Genomic DNA, 20,919 nt, shown 5'->3' with positions numbered 1-20,919 from the left:
AATTTGACATACTTTTCTTGCTTTTTTATCCGAGGCTTTTTTCAATAGTTGGTAGATTCTAGCGTGGAGAAATAAAGGGGCGAGCAGGCCACAGGGGTAAATGCAAGTCGACTGATGATGAAATAAAAGGTAGAAGTGTCTGTTCCATTAGAAATTTAATGTGATGTGCTGGAACATGAAGCAACAGGATCAGACGCAAGAACCACCAATTAAGAACCCAGAACCAGCAAGCGCCATGCAATCAAGAGCAGCCATGGTAACGTTTGACTAGCTTTCAGAAAACCTTGGAAGACGCCAGACGGTGAGCAATCAAGAGATCTTACAAGACCAAAAGTTACTTGAAAACGAGAGCCGCCAGGAAAATCAGTAGATTCTTCAATGCTTGCTTCAATGGCAACACATTTCAACATCTATCTAGCAATGATTTGCACCAGCGAGGTGCTATCATTGTGTTTTGTGTCTGTATCCCTAACTGCTCAAAAATATTTGTCAATAAATAAATAGACAAACAATAAACAAACAAACAGTCGAGCCGGTGACCCCGGCCGGAGCGGACGTGTGTCAGTGCGCTGTCCGTGCGCGGGGCAGGTCGGTCCGCGCATGTGGCAGTAGGCGTCCCCGGGCGGGTGGGGCGGCGCGGCGCGGACGATCAGGCGAAATCAAACAGTGCTTGTGAGTGCGACGTTGGACATAATGCCGTCGCCTTTAAACTCCGAAGAGGACTCCGTTTTCACGGACGCCGACGAGGAGCTGGGCCGTCATCCGACCAGTGGCGGAGTCAGGAGCGGCCGGCGGATCTCCGTGTCGGAGCGCGTTCAGGGCCTCGAGAAGACGGCACACCCACCCGCGTCGGTGAGTCAGAAGAGACGGCGGGTAAGCGGGCACGAACGGCACGCATCTATCGGACTAGACGAGCTGGCGTTGTCGCAAATCAAGGGGCTCATAGACGCTGGTAACGCGACCATAATACAGAAACTAGAGCGGCTAGAGACAAGGCTTCAGTCTTTCGAGAAGCGCCTTGACATCATTGAGCATGACACATTTGAGACCGCGTCGCGAGCAAAGGACATGGAGGCAGAAGTAGCGCGACTCAAACAAACAAACGAGTCACTGAAAGAGCAGATAAACTCAATGGACACAAACCACAGGCTGGACAGTCTGATTCTCAAAAGCGACGAATTCGGTCGCAGGACAATCAATGAAGATATCGAGGAAAAAGCTCGGCATATCTTGAACTCAAGCTTCGAATGGCTTAAGCTGTCGAGCGGTGACCTACAAGTGGTCCACCGTCTGCAGGCTGACAACACGGTCATCTGCAAGTTCGTCAGAAGGTCAGTCCGAGACCAGATATACGACAGCCGTTTCAGACAGAAAACGCGCACGGCAGGGCACCGTCTGTTCATAACAGAATCGCTGTCCGTCCATAATCGCGATATCATGAACGCGCTCCTGGGCGCCAAGAAAGAAGGACGCATATATACGTGCTTCACGAGAAGAGGATACCCATTCTTCAAGCAGAGTACCAGCTCCAGCAGTCGCCGGGTGACGAGCCTGGAGCAGATCCGGCCGATCCTGGACGCGCCCCTGCCTCGCCCCGAGGCGCGACCGGAGCCGCGGCCGGCGGCGGGACGCGCGGCGGGGAGGGGCGGAGGTGGGGCGAACGGTGTATATACGGGACGGTGGTGGGCCGTCAGCTCGGGACGTTCCGGCGGGTCGACCGATCGGTCCGGCCGGCCGGGGCGCTGGGGTCGGCGGCGATCGGAGAACTGCGGCCCCTGCAGCGCCGCCGGCGGCCGCGGGCGGCGGCCATCCGCACGTCGGCCCCGACCCCGAACCGGTGAAGGTGCGGGAGCGGCAGCCGGAGCCATCCGTTCCAGACCAAGGTACTGTTGTGACGGGGAGCGGTCGCGGCGCGGTGATGGGGGTTGACGGGAGTGCTGCCGCGGAGGCGCTACACGCTGAGTAGCCGTTGGTGCATGGCGTGTGCAAGTGTGTCGGGCCTCTCTCGATTGGTGTCTGGTGAGGGACTAGAATCTAGGTGATTTGTCTGCCAGAAAGTGCGTTTATTCCGTGTGCGAGGTGTTTGTACTAATTTCTGTGTAACCAGAACCAATTGTTTGTTCGTTTGTTACGTGCGGAAAGTTTGTTTGTTTGTTTGCGAAAAAAGCTGACACAAAGGAAGGTCAGGCATACCGGTTGTCAACTTGTCACCATGTCCGTCGTATCGTGACAAGTTCTAGCTGAGGTAGCACAGGATAGCGCGATAGGCTTAAACGTGTGACGTAGCTTTCCAAAGGTATAAGGGCCGCGCCGCCCGACCGAACCGACGATGTCGGCTCGTTCGGTCTCGAACTGGGGAGAAGGCGAGGGTACGGGTATGTTCTGGGAGGGTAACATCCGAGCAGGGCGGACGAGCCGTAAAGGAAAGAAGTCGGGTAGCATCCAGAACTCGATAAGCCAAGACGGATCCATACGTAATTTTGCCTATGTTAATGGCGGTTAAGATTGCATCAATTAACATTAACGGTTTGCGCGCAGGAGGTAAAGTCCCAAAACGACGAAAGTTTTTTAGTTGGATAAAGAGGCTTGGAATGGATATAATTTTCGTGCAGGAGACACACAGCGACGAGAAATGCGCCAAATATTGGCTAAACGAATGGGGAGGACAAGGAGTCTTTGCACACGGCGACAGCCGCAGTTGAGGGGTGGCTATTCTATTTAATCCACAATTACGACTTCAGGTGATTGATTCTGCGACTTGTGAGTCGGGTAGGTTCGCGATCGCAGTCGTCGATATCGATGGTGTCGTTTGTACTTTAATCTGTAGTTATGGCCCAAACTGTGACAACCCTGACTATTTCGAGGATTTGAGTAGGAAGTGCGACGCAATTCGTGCTGGCGACATTATATGGGGTGGGGACTTTAACTTTTGTATGAATATGGCATTAGACCGATACACAACGTCCCAACGACCCCACAACAATGACAGGTGCAGAGCAACCGTTCTCGAATATATGCAGGCGAACTCCCTCCTGGACATCTGGCGCGTACTAAATCCCGGCCGCCGTGAATACACGTGCTTACGAAACAATCCCATAACAAAATCACGTATTGACCTCTTCCTAATAAGTGAAGCCTTTATGCAGAACGCCGTTTTGCCAGAAGCCGGTATAAGAGATGGATACCTCTCTGACCACCAGATGATCACCTTGGAGGTAACCATTCGGTCGGTAAAATTTGGGAGATCCTTCTGGAAGTTCAATAACTCACTCTTGATTGACGAAAACTTTGTTGATCAAGCAAGAAGTAGGATTGTTGAAATAATAGACGATAACTCGCCGTTAGAATCTCACTGCCTGCTCCTGCAGACTGTTCTATGCGTCCTTCGGGGCTGGATAATACAGTTCGCTTCGCACAAGAAAACAGCGAAAAATAAAAGATTACAGGATCTTGAGAACAAAATTAACGCGCTCCAAAGCCATAGCGATCAAGACTCAGATGTGTCCGAGTCGTTATCTAGCATTAAAGAAGAGAGAGAGAACCTGATTCATGAGTCCACCCAGCGGGGCATCATTAACTGTAAAGCTCGATGGCGGCATGCAGCCGAGCGAGGTACCGCGTACTTCCACGGCCTTAACAAACGAAATCGTGCGGGCACTATTATTAAGTGCTTAAAATTAAATCTTACGGGCGCAGGTGTAGTCTCTGAAAATATGACTGATATGTTAGAGGAATGCCGATCTTATTACAGCGCATTGTACACCAAAGGCCTGGATGTTTGCCCGGAGGCTTTTCTATCAGGCGTAGAGGTCAATGCGCTTTCGAACGAGCAGTCCTTAGAAGCGGAAACATCACTTACCATGGAAGAGCTACAAGCAGCCCTAAACTCAATGAATGGTTCAACCAGCCCGGGGCCAGACGGGTACACGGTCCCCTTCTATAGAATGTTTTGGAATGAGCTTGGCCCTCTCGTTTTCAGTGCTGCCCTTGAATGCTACAATAACTCAAGCATTCCGTTGCAACTACGAAATAGTATTACAATACTTATTCCGAAGAAAAACAAGGACGCAACTTCAGTTGAATCATTCCGCCCAATAAGTCTGTTAAATGTAGTATACAAGATAATTACTAAAACATTAGCAAGGCGGATCGCCAGGTTTATCGGTATGCTAATTAACGACGATCAAACAGCATTCATCAAAGGCCGCTATATCGGTGAGAATGTGCGAATGGCATTAGACGTGATGAACTTTGCTCGTGAGAGTGATAAGAAAGGGTTATTCCTCTTATGTGACTGGGAAAAGGCATATGACTCTGTCAGTTGGGAATACTTAAGATGTGCTGTGCACAAGTTTGGTTTCGGTCCAAATTTTCTTAGGTGGATTAAGTTGTTTTACCCTAGCGATCTCGTGCAACCGACATCAGCACAAATACAGCTAAACGGTCACCTATCTCGCCCGTATTGGATTAACAGAGGATTAAGACAGGGCTGTCCACTAAGTTGCGGACTATTTCTTATGTGCATTGAACCATTGCTTGAAAAAATACGCTCGTGCCGCCTCATCAAGGGGTTCAGTTTCGGGGATACGGAAATTAAGGTCTCAGCGTATGCTGACGACCTGCTCCTTATTACGGACGGGGAGCCCACATCACTGAGAGAGTCGGGTAAACTGATGAATGAATTCCACGCAGCATCAGGACTGAAATTAAACGACAAAAAAACTCGGCCATTGTGGATAGGGTCAAATGCAGATGCAGACCATCGCATCTGCCCAGAATTAGAGCTAGGATGGAGTCACGGCCCTGCAGAGTACTTGGGGGTACTTCTAAACCCCAAAGAGAAAAACGTAGCCGAACCCAACTATGCCAGAAAGATAAGCGCCTTGGGAAGGAAACTTGCACCATGGGGCTCAAAAGGACTTACCCCATACGGAAAAGTACATATCATTAAAACTGAAGCACTTTCACAACTTACATACTTAATGAGCGTACTGGCTCGACCTTCCGCGGATCAGATAAAAGAGATCAACAGAATTGTTTACAAATTCATTTGGGGAACGACAGACAAAATAAAACGCAAAACACTAATTAATGACAAGGCGAAAGGCGGATTAAAGGTGCCAGACGTGGGCGTTCAATCGGCGAGCTTAAAGATCGCATGGGTAAAAAAATTCATCAACCCTGACTGCAAGAGCAAATGGAAAGCGGTGGTCAAAGATAAGCTTACAGTTGCAGAAGGCGTCACAGTGTTTCACTGCGAAGGAAACGTTGAACTCTTATCCACAGTTAGGGACAGCTTTTGGGCGGAGACAGCGGAATCGTGGTTTAAACTGGCCAAAGAACTCGATAAAGATGCATCTGGTGGTCAATGGCTTTCAAAACCTCTTTGGTTTAATGCAGAGTTGAATCTAGAAAATAACCCAAACATTCGAAAACGCGAACTCATCAGGCGCAGACTTCTAAGAATAGGTGACATTTATCATACGGAGCATAAACGAATGTTCACCGTTAACGAGCTGCAAAGCAGATATGGCTTCGGGCATTTTCTGATGTGGCAAGCGCTGTTGCGTAGTGTCCCCAGCCATATCAGCAGAAAACTCGCACGAGACAAGCCTGGCAATGCCGAACCACTGGATAGCATTATAAAACTAGAAGAAGCTGGCAAAACGGCGCAGTGGTCATATAATATCCTACTTAAGAACTCCAATCCTACCAGTCCTACCAACAGTCAACTTAAATGGAGCAATGAACTGGCTCTTAATCAGAGCTTTAACTGGGAGAAAGCATATAGTCAACTTATTGTTTATTGTTTATTGTTTATTGTCACAATATCTGACCAATCCTCAAGTTGAGGCTATTCTAGGTCTTCGTCATACAAGCATTGATAAACAAATAAGACGTGTAAAACGTGATCAAAAGATCCAAAAGTGGACACGTACATATAGACAGTAAAAGCGGATCGGTAAACATCAAAGCGAATAATCTCACTATCAGACAATCGAGAAAAATTAGGATTAAAAGTAAAAGCGAGCCACATAGAAAAGCTATAGACTAGCCAGTTTTCACTACTTCTCTTGCGACCCGTTTGAAAGCCCTAACTGTAAACTCTCTCACATCAAAATCAGTGTGTTCTCGCGCACCATTATACAACTGACTAGACCTGTAGGTGAATGTCCGTTTCCCATGATTTGTACGTGGTTTGTCTAAGGCTAAATGGTTCGACTGGCGCGTCACTCGGCTGACCACTTCATGGTTGAAACGGAATCGCGATGCCAATACTTCGGGACATCCTGATGATATGACTTTGTGAAGCATACACAGATCGGAGTACTCAACAAATTGCCGTGCGTTTAACCAGTCCAGCTCGGCCAGCGCGTCTGATATGTGATCATATTTGCGTCGATTAAACAGAATCCTAGCCGAGAAGTTGAACACCTTTTGAAGTTTCGCAATAGTCGTAGAACCTGCGCTACCGTACACCTGGACACAGTATCTTACATGGGACATAACTAATGAGTCAATTAACATCGGTAGCACTTCGCGTGGGAGCACATGTTTTGCGTTGGCTAAGCCTATGAGAGTACCGAAACATCGATCAGTAAGCCTTTTGACATGACTGTCCCAAGTTAAATGTTTATCCATCACAACGCCTAGGTTTTTTACCTCATCTGTACATTCCAAGCGCTTCCCTAAAAACGTAACATACACTGGACGATCGATTCGAGCTAGCTGTCTACGGTCACCACACATTATCAGCTCGGTTTTCGACACATTGATTTTCATGTTGTTTTGCATAAACCACGTACACATGCTATCTAATACTTGTTCTAAACACTGTTCCATCTCGGCAAGTCTATTCCTAGGCCCTGATATCGCCAGCTGAGTGTCATCCGCGTATCTAACTGTCATGATTCGGAATCCGTTAATTTCGCGGGGAATGTAGCATGATAAATCGTTCGATGCGATAGAATAGAGAAGGGGTCCCAAACATGTGCCCTGGAAAGTGCCTATTTGTATCGGAAGAGACTCAGATAACGTATTACCAATTCGAACTCTTTGCTCATGTTCGCTTAAATAGTTACGAAACCAGCCAGTTGATATACGGAGTAGTTCCAGTTTAGTCAGTAGCATGTCGTGACTAATCACGTCAAAACAGCGACTCAAATCGATTAGAGTTAAAAGTGAGACTTCCGAACGATCCATGCTGTTTAAAATTTCGTCAGTAACAGTTAAGAGGGCTGTTGATGTTGAGTGCTTTGCTAAAAATCCGTGCTGGTCTTCGCTAAAAATGTGATAATCTCTCAGGTACGTCGTGAGCTGTTCGTGAACGAGTCTCTCAACAATTTTGCTAATGACCGGAACTAAAGTAATGGGACGAAAGTTAGATGCTACAGAAGGATCGTCCTTCTTATAGAGTGGTATAACTATTGCCTGTTTCCAGCATCGGGGGACACACTCGGAAACAAAACTAGCGTTAATAATTCGAAGCAAATATCGGCCAATAAGAGGGAACCCTATTTTTAAAATTTTGACTGGAATGTCACCTTCAATTTGAGAGGTCTTATTGGGGAGAGAGAAGAGGACTCGCTTCAGCTGATCCAGTGTCACTGGAGTAATAGTCAGTGCGCCGGTGTGGACGCGCGGCAGTCGCACATTCAGCGGCTCCCGGCCGGACTGCCGGAACTCAGCCGCCGCCTCGTCTCGCGTGGCCGTCCCGATGGCCGTGAAATACTGATTGAGCTCCTCTGGTGTGAGATTTTGAGGGTTGGTTGGTTTGCCGCGCTTGGAACCAATGATAGGTTTTAAATGGCGATACAATGCGGAAGGTGTTGAGTTTTTGATACGGTTAGTGAGAGTTTCGCGACGGTCCTTGCGGATCGCTCGTTTTACCATCTGATTTAAAGTGTGATACGATGGATCATTAGTTAATTTGGCTGATCGACGTTGACTCATGAGGTCCAGGGTTTCATCAGTTAGCTGGGGCGACTTTGGATTTCGAACTCGAAACCGCCTGATAGGAGCGTGCCTGTCAATGATTGGATTTAGAGTGGAAGAGAACGCGTTCCACTGTGCTTCGCACGAGTGACTGCGGTTAACTACTGAAGACCAGTCTACGTTGGCGATATCAGTAAGAAAAGCTTCCTCATTGAACACACGCCAGTTGCGCGCCGTTCTATACTGTAATTCAGCTTTACATCTTGGTATCTTGGTCTGGAGACGCACGCGGCGATGATGACTGGAGTAGTCACAGCTTTCAACGGTACATGACGGGTTCACATGTTCATTATAGATAGCATCGGACAATAAAAAGACATCGAGAATAGAGCGACAGTCACCACGATAGAATGTCGGTTCACGTACAGCGCAGTGTAGACCATAGCTTTCCAGCTCAGACAGGCGAGTGTGCGCTGCTGGATTGGTCCGCTCGTCAGCGTTCAAGTCCCCGGCGACAATGATTCGTTGAGATGGATAGGTGGTCATTACGTGCTGTAACTGCTCTTCTATGTCGTTAAAGTCTATTTGCACTTGAGCATGGTTGGATGTAGGAGGGCGATACATGCAGCACAGCAGCACAGCCTTTTTAGCATCGAATTTCACCTTGAGCCAGACAGATTCAACATGCGACTGTAAGTTTAGCGAAGATGGAGCGACAACTTTTTCTACATGCAAGTCCTCTCGGATATACACAGCCACACCACCGCCACATTTCTTTCTGCCGATCACACGATCTCGTCGAAACAGGCGGTATCCCTCGATTGTAGCGAGACGATCTGGAGTTGACGACTTGAGATTCGTCTCCGTGAAGCACATAACATCAGGATGTCGCTGTTCGACATCTGCTCGCACGTCCGGCAGCTTTGGCAGCAGTGACTGTATGTTGAGCAGCTCGACGTTGATGTGGGCGCCGGTGTCAGCCGTCCGTGCAGCAGATGGCCTTGCCGCATCAGGCGAGTACGCCTGGCGGGTTTGTCTTTCGTCGATTCTGGCCGGTCTAAGTAGGCACCTGTCCGTCTCGCCGCGAGGTGGCGCATCTGGCTGTCCCCCCCAGCCGCGGCTCGGCCCGCCGCCGTACGCTGCTGGCTCAGCGGCACGGTTAGATACGCGAACCGGTATGGGCTGACCGATCGAGTCAGGGGCGCGGTCAGGGGCGGCGCGACAGGTCGGTGACGGCGACCAGTCCGGTGTGATGGTGATAAGCTGGCGGTCATAATCGGGCGACGGACCGACCCACTCGTGTTGTGTTGGACCGGCGCGGCGTTGCTGAATTCGGCGGCCCGCGCGCCTGCCTCTTCGGTGGCTGGGCCCGCCCCTGCGCTGCCGCCGGATCCCATTATCCGGTGAGTCGGCCCCGTCATTCTGAGGCTGTGTCAGTCCGATGACGTCACAGTAGAATGTCGCTACCGGTCGCTGATTGGCTGGTTGCGGTTTCTACCTCTCCCCGAACCGGTAGAATGCCGGCTGGTCGGGCGTGGGGCGTCCTTAGCCAAGTCCGTGGCCAGAAAACACAAAGTCCAAACAGATGAGTGACACAATATACGATGAAATTGGATCCGGGAACCGATTGGCCGTACTTACAAACACATATCCACCCAAAATCTCTGGGGAATATCGTCTGGTGCCGGAGAAAAACGATATTTAGTACGGAGCAAAGCACAGTGGCGGCCGCCATATTCAGGCGCCGGCCACGAAGTGTATTCAAATACATCGGACTTCAAGCTCAGGTGGCTCCAATTTAGAATATGGCACAGAATCATCCCTACCAATGCTCGTCTAGCGATTTACGGGATACGGGAGACAGACGACTGCGACAGGTGTCCGGGCATAAGGGAGTCCATCCAGCATATTTTCCTTCAGTGTCCCGTAGTCGTTAAATTCTGGAGTGATTTCCGCAGTGCTCTAAGAGTAACTGTGGGAAGGCCAACGATACTTTTGAGTGAACCAATCCCAGATAGCCACCTTTCAAAGCAGGTATTTTACGTTCTTATTCTTCTTGCAAAATGGTATATTTGGAGTTGTAAACAACTTAACTTTATTCCTCATTTTAAAGGCTTTACCTCATGCGCGCTTGACTATATTGCAGTAGAAAGGTGTATCGCGAATACGGCAGGTCATATTTCAAAGTTTAATCACAAATGGTCGAGGCTGATCGAGCTTCTCAAGAACAGCGAACGTCCGCCTTAGTTAGACACTAACAGTTACCAGGGGAGGGGAGGGAAGGGGGGGCGGCGGGGGAGGGAACAGCATGAGGGAACAGCACCGGCCACGGTAGTGAACCGAAGGCAATGTTATGGTCCCGCGCCCATTCAGATACCGGGGCGCCACTGACAGGGGCAGGCCCAATTAGCCGTGTCCTAGGAGCAAACTGTGAAACTTGGCGTAATGCCAGGCACTCGGCGCGTCCGCTAAGTTACCGTCTGTCCCATACGTGTCGCTAAGATCGTTGTTTGAAATGGGAAATGGGCTATGATGAGAACTTTGTAAGAGGGACTAGTGAACACGAATCAGCCACCGCTCCTATGACCCATCCGGGCCAACCCGGGACCCGGGTCTCTTCGACAGGGGCCGGTCGGCCGGCCGGGCGTGCGGGGCGCCGGCCCTACAAGTCGACGGCTCGCACGCCCGGCCGGTGGATAGGGGGAGCCGCCCGCGATACCGTTCGCCGGGCGGCTCGGGCGGTGGCTGATGGCCCTTGTGGGACTGTGTAGAAGGTGGATGTGAGCGGGCTGTTAGAGCGGTCTGTTTGTCAAGCGGCTATGTTAATAAACGTTGAGGGGAAAAAAATAAAATAAACAAACAAACAATGCGTCTTTTTCTACTGAAAGTAAGTCCTTGAAGTGGCAGGAAATGAATAATAGAAGGTACCGACCTAATTAACTGTCATCTATTCATTCAATTCATAGGCAATTCAGGGCATCGATCGGCATTACTGCATTGTAATGCGGATCGTCGATGGGTTTCTTGATGACTCCGACTCCGACTCAGACTTTCAAAAATCAACTGACTGATTTCAAATGTCGGCTCTGACCGACTCCGACTCCACAGCCCTAGCAGGTCTGCGGAGGCAATGGATTTTTGGTGACTCCGACTCCGGCTCTGGCTTTCAAAATCGACTCTGACTCTGACTCTGGTCAGAACTGTCGACTCCGACCGACTACAACCCCGACTACGGAACCCTGAAAGGTCTGCGGAGGGGATAGATATTCGGTGACTGACTCAGACTCCAGCTTTTAAAATCGACTCTGACTACGACTCGACGAATCAGGTCAGAACTGTCAACTCCAACCGACTTCAGGACTTCGACTCCGGAGCCCTACTGGCAGCTATCACGCCAGGGAGCTGCAAATCGTATGTTCTGTGGCGGTTTATGGCATTTAAGTCGATAATGCGGCTGAATCGCACTATGAAACACCCTTAATGGCTGCAAGAACCACGAAGGTTTGAAAACGTGACAAGTTATCGATTAATTGGCCCTGGATTTGGATAAATAACATGTTGATCATATAAGCACACATTTACATTATCATCTATCTCAAGGTTGCCCTTCAGGCGGCTCTAAACTATGGCAACTTTCCCCATCTTCAATGCCCTCGGGCGTCCTCGTGGTGACGTAGGCATGGGAGTACCAGGTTGGTAGGAACTAGACTTCGACTCCCCCTGGTCCTACCCTCTCAGCAGTGGCATATTGCTATCGGACTGCGAGATCTGCGCACCGTGACACCGTCACGCCCGCAGACGTGCAGCAGTGGCGGGGATCGAGAGCGAGGCCCACTCCGACTGCTCCGCCGTGACAAAATTCTAACAGCTTTCTGGCGACGTGTGCAACAGATACGGCGTAATGATACCGCACCCGCTTCCAGACTGTGCACCAATCAGGTAATCACAGGCAACCATGACTCCGTCCGGACCAGCTCCAAATTGCTGAATGTGTAGAGTCTCACCTAAGGAGAATCCGTGACGATATATCCAAAAGGACGGTTTCAACTGAACAAGTGGCAGGCCTCATCTCCCGGTTACAGCGTGGTAACTAGTAAGGCACCTGGTATAGACGGCATCACGACGGAGCACCTCTTCTATGGTCAGTCGCCTCGTCTCCTGTCGGCTCTGGCGCATCTTCGCTCCGTCTGCCTGGCCACATGTAGCGTACCAGCTACCTTCGCTGACAGCGTTGTTGTACCTTTTACCGGTACTGAAGAAAGCTCAGTCGGACCCTAGCTGCTTGGACAATTATCGACCAATTTCAATCACGGCCTGCGCATATAACCTGCTCGAGCTGTTAGTGCTGGATGAACTTAACGCCTCATTTAAACCGCATGACTTGCAATTTGGTTTTATCTCCCATCGGGGCACCATGCAGGGTCGCTGTTGGCTGGAGAGACGATACAGCAGAATCGAGCTGGAAGCCTTTCTGTCAGGGGGGCGACACGGCTATTCACGCAATGTATTCAGTTATGGGTCTCGCGGGGCCTCGCGATGACGCGGCTGGAGGCAACTGCTCAGCGCGCTAGGATACTTCTGGGGGGGGGGGGGGGGCGGGCGCTGAACGGTGTGCAATGAATGGGTTTTGGCGGGCAGACAGAGATGAGGTATTGAATTTGAATTGACGTAAGCAATCAGGTGGGGAGAGAGGTTTCTAATAGAGGTTAGGACGGGGAAAGCCGAAAATGTCACGATCGGCTCAGAGCTCCGACGGGGCCGGGCGCCGTACCATGTGTAGTATATTTAGGCGGGCAGACAGAGATGAGATATCGGATTTGAATTCACCTTTCCATCGGCTGTCTGGTGGGGTTTGAAGACGTTTTTAGCAAAGCCCGGGGTGGGGCAACCCAAGATTACTTTACTTATAAGCAGGGCTGCGGAGTCGGAGTCGGAGTCGGAGTCGGAGTCGGTCGGAGTCGACAGTTGTGACCGGAGTCGGAGTCGGAGTCGGAGTCGATTTTAGAAACCCGAGCCGGAGTCGGAGTCGGAGTCACCGAAAATCTGTCGACTCCGCAGCCCTGCTAGGTCTGCGGAGTCGGAGTCGGGAGTTGGAGTCGGTCGGAGTCGACAATTCTGCCCGGAGTCGGAGTCGGAGTCGTAGCTGGTTTCTGAAAGCCGGAGTCGGAGTCGGAGTCGGAGTCGCCGAAAATCCATCGACTCCGCAGCCCTGCTTATAAGGTTAGTTCACTAAAGGATTTTTGTAGCCCAGATAACGTCACATAATATGGTAGCGATTTGGTAGCCATTTGCGAATACATAAACGACTTGCGTGAGACATTTATAATGCAAGGTATTGTTCAAGGCCGTATTAGGGTAATGTTATGCTATAAATACCTGCCACACCCTCGTATTTTGCCTTATAATAGGTAGTGATAATGGGAAAAATACGAGGTGCTATCAAAAAGTTCCGGGACTCAGCTGTTTCCGTGCGGACGGGGTGACGGGTGGCTACCTGCACATAGGGATATGGACTAGCATTCATTGGGACGTGTCGGTGCAACTTTCGAAGCGCTACGATTATTCAGTCCTGTGCAACGCGTGTTTGAGTGACACCCTCCGGACGCCGTCCTGCGATGGAGACGATGGACCGGAAAATCGAGCAGAGATCGAACATCGAATTTTGTGTGAAAATTGGAAAAAACAGCAGCTGAGACACTTATTTTGTGAAGACAGATGTACCGTGATGATGCCCTAAGCAAAACAAGGTGTTATGAGTGGCATGCAAGGTTTAGAAATGAAAGAACTTCACTGGAGGACGATGACAGACAAGGACGACCCTCAACATCTGTAACGTCTGAAAATGTTTAAGAAATCGGACGAATTGTGCGTCAGAATCGTCCGCGATAACTTTCGAAGAGGTGGCTGACATCGCCAGAATCTCATTTGGATCCGCCCAGATCATCTTGACCTCTAATCCGAACATCGACGCATCGACGCCAAATTCGTCCGAAGGCTTTTGACTGCGGATCAGAGGCAGGAACGTGTTGAGGTTTGCGAAGATCTGCTTCAACGTGTTCAGGAAGATCCACATGATGTCAAGGCTAATCACAGGTGACGAAAGTTGTCAGCCGTGGTTTTTCCAAGCTTCACACAAAATTTGGTGTTCGATCTCTGCTCGATTTTCCGGTCCATCGTCTCCATCGCAGGACGGCGTCCGGAGGGTGTCACTCAAACATGCGTTGCACAGGACTGAATAATTGTAGCGCCTCGAAAGTTGCACCGACACGTCCCAATGAATGCTAGTCCATATCCCTATGTGCAGGTAGCCACCCGTCACCCCGTCCGCACGGAAACAGCTGAGTCCCGGAACTTTTTGATAGCACCTCGTACCTGCCACACCCTCGTATTTTGCCTTACTATAGGTAGTGATAATGGGAAAATTTGCGAATTTAGATCGGACTATTGAGGATTCAGACGACTAGCTTTATTTATCAGATCGCTTATAATATCACCAGGTTTTCTGTCATTATGTTCCTTTATAGTGTCTGTTCATCAGAGGTTGGTTTGTATCGCACAATGAAATTGAAATGCTGATGAGTGATGAAATTTTTATTCAGCTACGAACATGCAAAATGCTTTCAATAGCATTCGCCGCGACCACTTCCTGGCCGTGGTGCGGGACAGCGCACCCTCTTTGTACCCGCTCCTGTGGCAAGCCTACTCGTCACCGACGCCTCTTTTCCATGGCACTGTGAAGATAATGTCGGCCGCCGGCGTGCAGCAAGGCGATCCATCCGGTCCTGCAGTCTTCGCCCTGGCAACTCATAGCACCGTTAGCTCCGCTACATGCTATATGAACACCTGGTTTTTAGATGATGGCACCTTGGGAGGAAACCGCGCCGATGTATATTCTGACCTGAAGAAACTCATTCCAGCGATGGCCAGAGTCGGACTGCAAGTAAACCCTTCCAAGTGCCAGATCATCGTGCCAGCCGTCGAAAACAAGGGAGAAACCATCAGCCAACTTCACATCATTCCAGGTGCATCTGTCCTGTCAGAAGATCAAGAGACCGTCCTCGGAGCGCCACTGACGGCAGCCCCTGCGGAGGTCTCAGCACAGGACAAAAGGGAGGACCTCGTGCGGATGGTCGGGCGGCTGAAGAGACTAGATGCTCATTCTGCGCTCTACCTGCTCCGCAATAGTCTATGGCTCCCCAAGCTTCAGTACTTGTTGCGGGCTGCGCCATTTTTCCAGCATCCTGCGCTGCTGAAACAGCTAGATGAGGTCATCAGAGCGGCGATGGAAGAGCTAGTAAATGTCAGATTCAGCGACATGAACTGGGAACAGGCCGTCCTACCTACCGGACTCGGAGGGCTAGGACTGAGGAGAACGGAGGAAGTCGCGCTCCCGAGCTTCATCGCTTCGTTCCACCGCTGCCAGCAGCTGCTACGTACCATCCTGCCGGCAAGCTTCGCGGATAATAAACGAGCTAAAGCAGGCAGAAGAGGAGTGGCTCGTAAAAGCTGGCGGCAAGATGGCTCCTGCGGACGACACACGCGGCCGACAGAAATCCTGGGACACCCCGCTCGCCGAACACCAAAGGGACCGCCTTTTGCTCGAAGCCAAACAATTCGACCGGGCTCGTATCCTAGGCGCAGCGACGCCTGAAAGCGGAGCATGGCTCAGAGCTCTCCCGTCTTTTAGTCTGGGAACCCACCTGGACAATGAGACAGTGAGAATCGCAGTCGCTCTACGTGTCGGCGCCGACGTTTGCAGCGGCGTCCACGCCTGCAGGTGCGGCTCGCCTGCCGACGTCAAGGGACACCACGTTTTCACCTGTCAATTCAGTGCTGGAAGATTACCGCACCACACGGCACTGAACGACATAGTCAGACGTGCTCTGTTGACCGCTGGCATACCAGCTCAGCTCAAGCCGTATGGTGTCGACCGGGGCGACGGAAAGAGGCCAGACGGCATGACCATCTACTCGTTCTCGCATGGCCGTTGCCTAGTTTGGGATACGACATGTGTCAATACATTCGCAGACTCCAGACTGGGAGGTGCCGCGCTGAAGTCTAGGGCGACGGCCAAGAAAGCAGAAGACGAGAAGCGCCGGAAAGTACGCCCAGCTCACCCAGCGTTTCAGGTTCGAGCCAGTTGCATTTGAAACAGACGGCGCCTGTGGTCCTACAACCAAAGCCTTCCTCCAAGAACTTGGTGCTAAAATGGCGGCGGTCAGCGGCGACCAGCGAGAGATGGAGTGGCTTTGGCAGCGACTTTCCATCGCCATTGAGATGCAACGCCGCTTCAGTTCTCTTGGAGAGTGCCACTGACCCGTCCCTCAGCGCCGAACGCCCCGACAGGGAGAATGCTGAGCAACAGCTGGCGACGACGGCCGGCTCGATGCGGTCTGGCTGCTCGGGTGGTTCCCGGTTAGTGGCAAGCCAGCAGAGGTGGTCGCCGCCGTCGCCGAAGAAGTTTGAGGAGGAGAGCAGGGCGCTGCAGCTGTACGGCGGCTAGGCGCACACGGCTCGCGAGCTACAGCTGACCACAGCCGCAGACCCCGACAAACACGGCAACGATCCGCTCTACATCGGACTTCCCAATTACGGTAACTCGTGTTACCAGAACGCCACCCTGTAGGCACTGCTAGGACTGTGTCCGTTCTTGAACGATATGATAGCGGTGCACTCGGGCCTGGACAGTGACCAATGTCACACGCTGCACGCCGTCGCCAAGCTGATGGTGCTCCGCGAGATTTAATAGTGGTGTCAATCGGTTACCGAAAATTTCGGTTACCGAAAATATATGCTGACCGATTTGGTAATCGGTCGGTCAGGCCCCCCAAAAATCGGACACTTTCGGTCATCCTGCCAGTGAAATCATTTTCAAAAAGAGAAAGTAGGGGAGAGCGGGGCCAGTTGAACCACTTTTTATATATTGACATGCACAGCGAGATCTAGTTGTCATATCGAAAAATGCACAATGCCATGAACAAATATGCTCTTTTGGCTTTATTTTACGATATATAAAATTATGTTTGAAACATATTTTGCTGCCAAACGCATGCTTATAAAACAGCTCTACGCCCGTTTCAAATGACCCCGATGCGAGGGTCAATTGAACCAGCCCATGGGGTCAATTGCACCTATCCTTAACAATGGGATGTTTTCCTCTTTAAGGCCACTTTCTTAAGGAGATATTTTGTCCGGTTTACTTTTCCAAATGCTACATTCAATAGGTCGTTGGAAAGCTTAAAGTGCAAAGTTCCTCATAATAGGTGACATAAAGTACATAGACTATGGTAAAATGGGCGGATGAGAAAAATGAGAAATATCTCAGGCTATAGTGTGCTTTCAAGCAAAAGGCTGGAGAAAAAGGGGTCAAAAATTGAGCTATATTAAACTACTATTTCAGTTTAAAAGCTCATTTCAAAGGTGGACTATTTCCTTTAATGTTTACAGCCCCTGAACAATAACCATTGCAAAGGTCACCGGGGTCCATTGAAACGGCCTGTGGCCCTGTTTCAACTGACCCTCAGAGAAGCGTTTCAATTGACCCCATCCGCTCCCGCCATCTCGCACGCGCCGTAAAGCACATGTCAAACGAGCTGGAGGGACGGCATCATGCTGAATGAAGGGCCAAATAAGGTGTTATTCCGGAGCCAGGAGTTCTTCTTTCAGCAAACAAATGTATATGAGATATCACAAAATATTCATAAGAACGATTTCTCCCAAACGCCCCTCAAAAACACAAAAACAAGTGTCAAATCAAAATTACTGTCCGTTTGCTGCCCAAACGCCGTTGACAAAGGAAGTGGTCGAGCGCGGATGCGCAGTGGTGTCGGCAACGCCATATGTTGCATACTGTTGAAAATAAAGCCATGTTTCATCTGACCCCGTGTTTCAACTGGCCCCGCTCTCCCCTATTCCATTTTTTCCTAGTTAAAATGAAATTTATTGGGATGTTAATGATAGAGTTGCAAAATTTCCCCCAAATGTCAGATGCCACATTTTGGCAACTTCATTAGCCATCCCACCCAGCAGGCAGCAGCCACCCATTGTCCAACCACAACTACCTACAAGCAGGCTGATTTTGACTCAGTTGGCCCCACAAGTACACACAATTTTGAAACTCTATTCCAGTCTAACTGTTATCACCTGTAATCAAGTATTGCCTGCAAAAATCATTATACAGTCATCAAAAATGCAAGGACAAAAATAACTTGAATTACTGAAATGTGTTTCTGAAGACTGGAAGTTAGCACTTAGCACTTAGCAGTGATCACATTTACATTTCACAGCTGTTCTACTATTCCACATTCTCCCATATTGCAGGTATTTGCAGGTGCAGATACTTCCATATTGCAGGTACCAACCAAATGTTTGAAATCTAGATGACCACAACATAAAAACATAGTAATCTTGACAAAAACTACAGATTCGGCCCATGTCCAATTTCTGGAATCTTCCACGTTCCAAACACAAGGAAGGATTTCGAAACAGATGCGCCATAACAGAGACTTTAAACCAGCTGATTAAGTTGCTGCAAAAAAAAGTTTTGGATTGTTACATGCTGGCTCGTGAATTATTTTTTTGATGTAAATGATCCAAAACAATATTTAATTCTAATAAAATCAACATTGTGAGTGTAATTCACTACAAGAAAATTAATTTCCCTCCAATAATTCGACCAAAAGGGCATATAAATAAATATTACGTCATCATCATACATCCTTTCGTTAGGGAAGAGAGGATCTTAAAAGTCAATCCTTGATTCTTCTATTGCTTTTGCGCCACTTTGGCGCCACTTTGCATTAATTTTGTCTGCATATTTTGTTTTCTTGTAAAGATAAGAAAAACAAGATATAAGACAAAGTGCCTGTTAAATGAATTTTCATTTCATTTTTGGGACAAAATTCAAGCTCAGAGCTACCTAATACCTGCCTTTTCAGCTGGATTTTCAGTGTCAAATTCTTTGTAGAGTATCTCAGACCACATCTCAAGACTCAAGGCAAGTTTCCAAGCAGTTTTGATGTGTTTTGTGGTGTGTTGATTCCGCCTTTTCTCCTAGGGAATGTTGTCATGAACATAGGTACCTATTACCAACCATTTGACTTACTAATTGATCGTGCTTTTGCAACATGAATGAGCATTCTTCCTTACATAGACCACAGTAGATTCTTGACAATTCTAATTAACCAAATCTGTGAAATGCTGAGGTCCATGTGTTGCTACCCTCAGCAATGTAACTTCTACCACAAAATGTATTTTGCAGTGGCTAAGAATTGACTGAACTTGGACTGAAATGCCATTTCCCATTATTTTCCATCAGAATTTACCAAATATTTCAATTTTGGGGTAGAGTAATAGCAAATGGAATTTCGGTCAAATTTCGGTCAAATTTTTGGCTTGGGATTTATCGGTCGGAATTCGGTCGGAAATTTTTCCCAAATTTTGGTTTCGGTCGGTATCGGTCAGACATGTTTTGGAAAATGACATCACTACGCGAGAAGGCCCCCAGCCGTTGCGTCTCCAGCCACCTCAGCAACCTGCGTGACGTGTTCGGCGACATCGACCCAGCCTTCCGCGGTACCGAGATGCAGGACGCCAACGAGTTCCTGCTGCGCCTTCTGGACACGATAAAGGACGAGACCGACGCCCGCCAGCCGTCCGCAAATCCCGTCCGAGACAATTTCCAATTCCAAACCATGGAGAACTTCATGTGCATCAGATGTCACAAAACGGTGCCGAGGCGGCAAGAAAGCATCACCTGGTTTGTGAACGTGCCGCGTCGCCAGGGCAGCGAGGTGCCAACGCTGCAGGACGCGCTTCGATTGAGCATGCAGCCAGAGCGGCGGGAGTTGCTCTGCCAGCACTGCCGCCATGGCGAGTGTCTTATCACCACCAAAGTCAGCCAGCTGCCCAGGACGCTGATCCTGCAGCTGAACCGATTCTTCTTCCTGGGTGATGAGTCCCAGAAGATCCAGGCCAACGTAAGCATCCCAAAGTTCCTGTCGCTCAACGAGTACGTGTCAGGCGACGTCAAACGGCCGCCAGAGTGGAGATACGAAAAGTCACTGCTATGCAACCTGTCAGACATTCAGGAACAGGCCGGGCTGGAGCGACCGCCGGTTCCCTTGTTGCCGCCTCCTGCGCCAGCGCCGCTCTCGCCCACCCCCGCCCCGGCCCCTGCCGCCGCCTTCCCGGCGGCGGCGGCCATCCCCACCCGGACGCCTCCACCAGTGCGGGAGCCCACGCCGCGGGCAGCGGCCAAAGCGCTCCAGCCACTGCTGGCCGCCCTGCTACCGTCGGCCGCCGGCGAGCTGGTGGCACGGGACGCCGAGCCGGACTCGTGGCCGGCGCGGTCCAGCACGGAGGAGGAGGAGGACAGAGAGCTGCAGGGAGCTATCGCGAAGGTGCAGGAGGAGGGCGAATCGGAAGACCTGGCCGCCGAACAGGGGCACCTGTCCGAGTTCCGTGCGGAGGACGACCAGTCGCGGCGCTCGTTGGACCTGGCCGGCGACAACAACTACCGACTTGTGGGCGTGGTCAGCCACCGCGGTGGCGCCACGCATTCGGGCCACTACGTCGCTGACGTGTATAGCGTAGGCCGCGACCACTGGTTTCATTATGATGATCGCAGTGTCAGCTGCGTGCAAGAGTCGGACGTGCTCGGAGACAACCACCAGGACCAGACCGCCAGAAACGGTTACATCTTTCTCTACCTTCATGTCGACCTGTGCAGCCAGGTGTCAGCCGCTACGGCACTGGGTCATGGGCGGCGCAGCTCCTTCCCGACCCGGCTCCGGCAGCACCCGCGCCGTGGAAGGAACCCCCGGGGCGGAGTAAAACGGCCAGGCGACCTGTGGGGACCGGGCGCTAATGACGAACACGTAACATATGTACAGTGTAGATGTTTACTGGCCTCAAAGGTTTTTTTGACCCACATAATCGCATTTGTCATGTAAAATGGACCGTAAAACATGCATCACACGAGAC

At 50.3% G+C, this 20,919-nt stretch overlaps 1 protein-coding gene across 1 annotated transcript in view; it reads right to left on the bottom strand.

The window, feature by feature from the left end:
* The window catches only part of LOC122378485 (cilia- and flagella-associated protein 44-like), a 229,857-nt gene that overhangs the window by 143,134 nt on the left and 65,804 nt on the right, over window positions 1-20,919 (bottom strand). The gene's annotated exons all lie outside the window — the stretch shown is intronic.

Source organism: Amphibalanus amphitrite, unplaced genomic scaffold, assembly GCF_019059575.1.
Source record: "Amphibalanus amphitrite isolate SeventyFive unplaced genomic scaffold, NRLGWU_Aamphi_draft 000060F_arrow, whole genome shotgun sequence".
NCBI classification, from domain to species: domain Eukaryota; kingdom Metazoa; phylum Arthropoda; class Thecostraca; order Balanomorpha; family Balanidae; genus Amphibalanus; species Amphibalanus amphitrite.
This window is presented reverse-complemented; position numbering and strand designations above follow the sequence as displayed.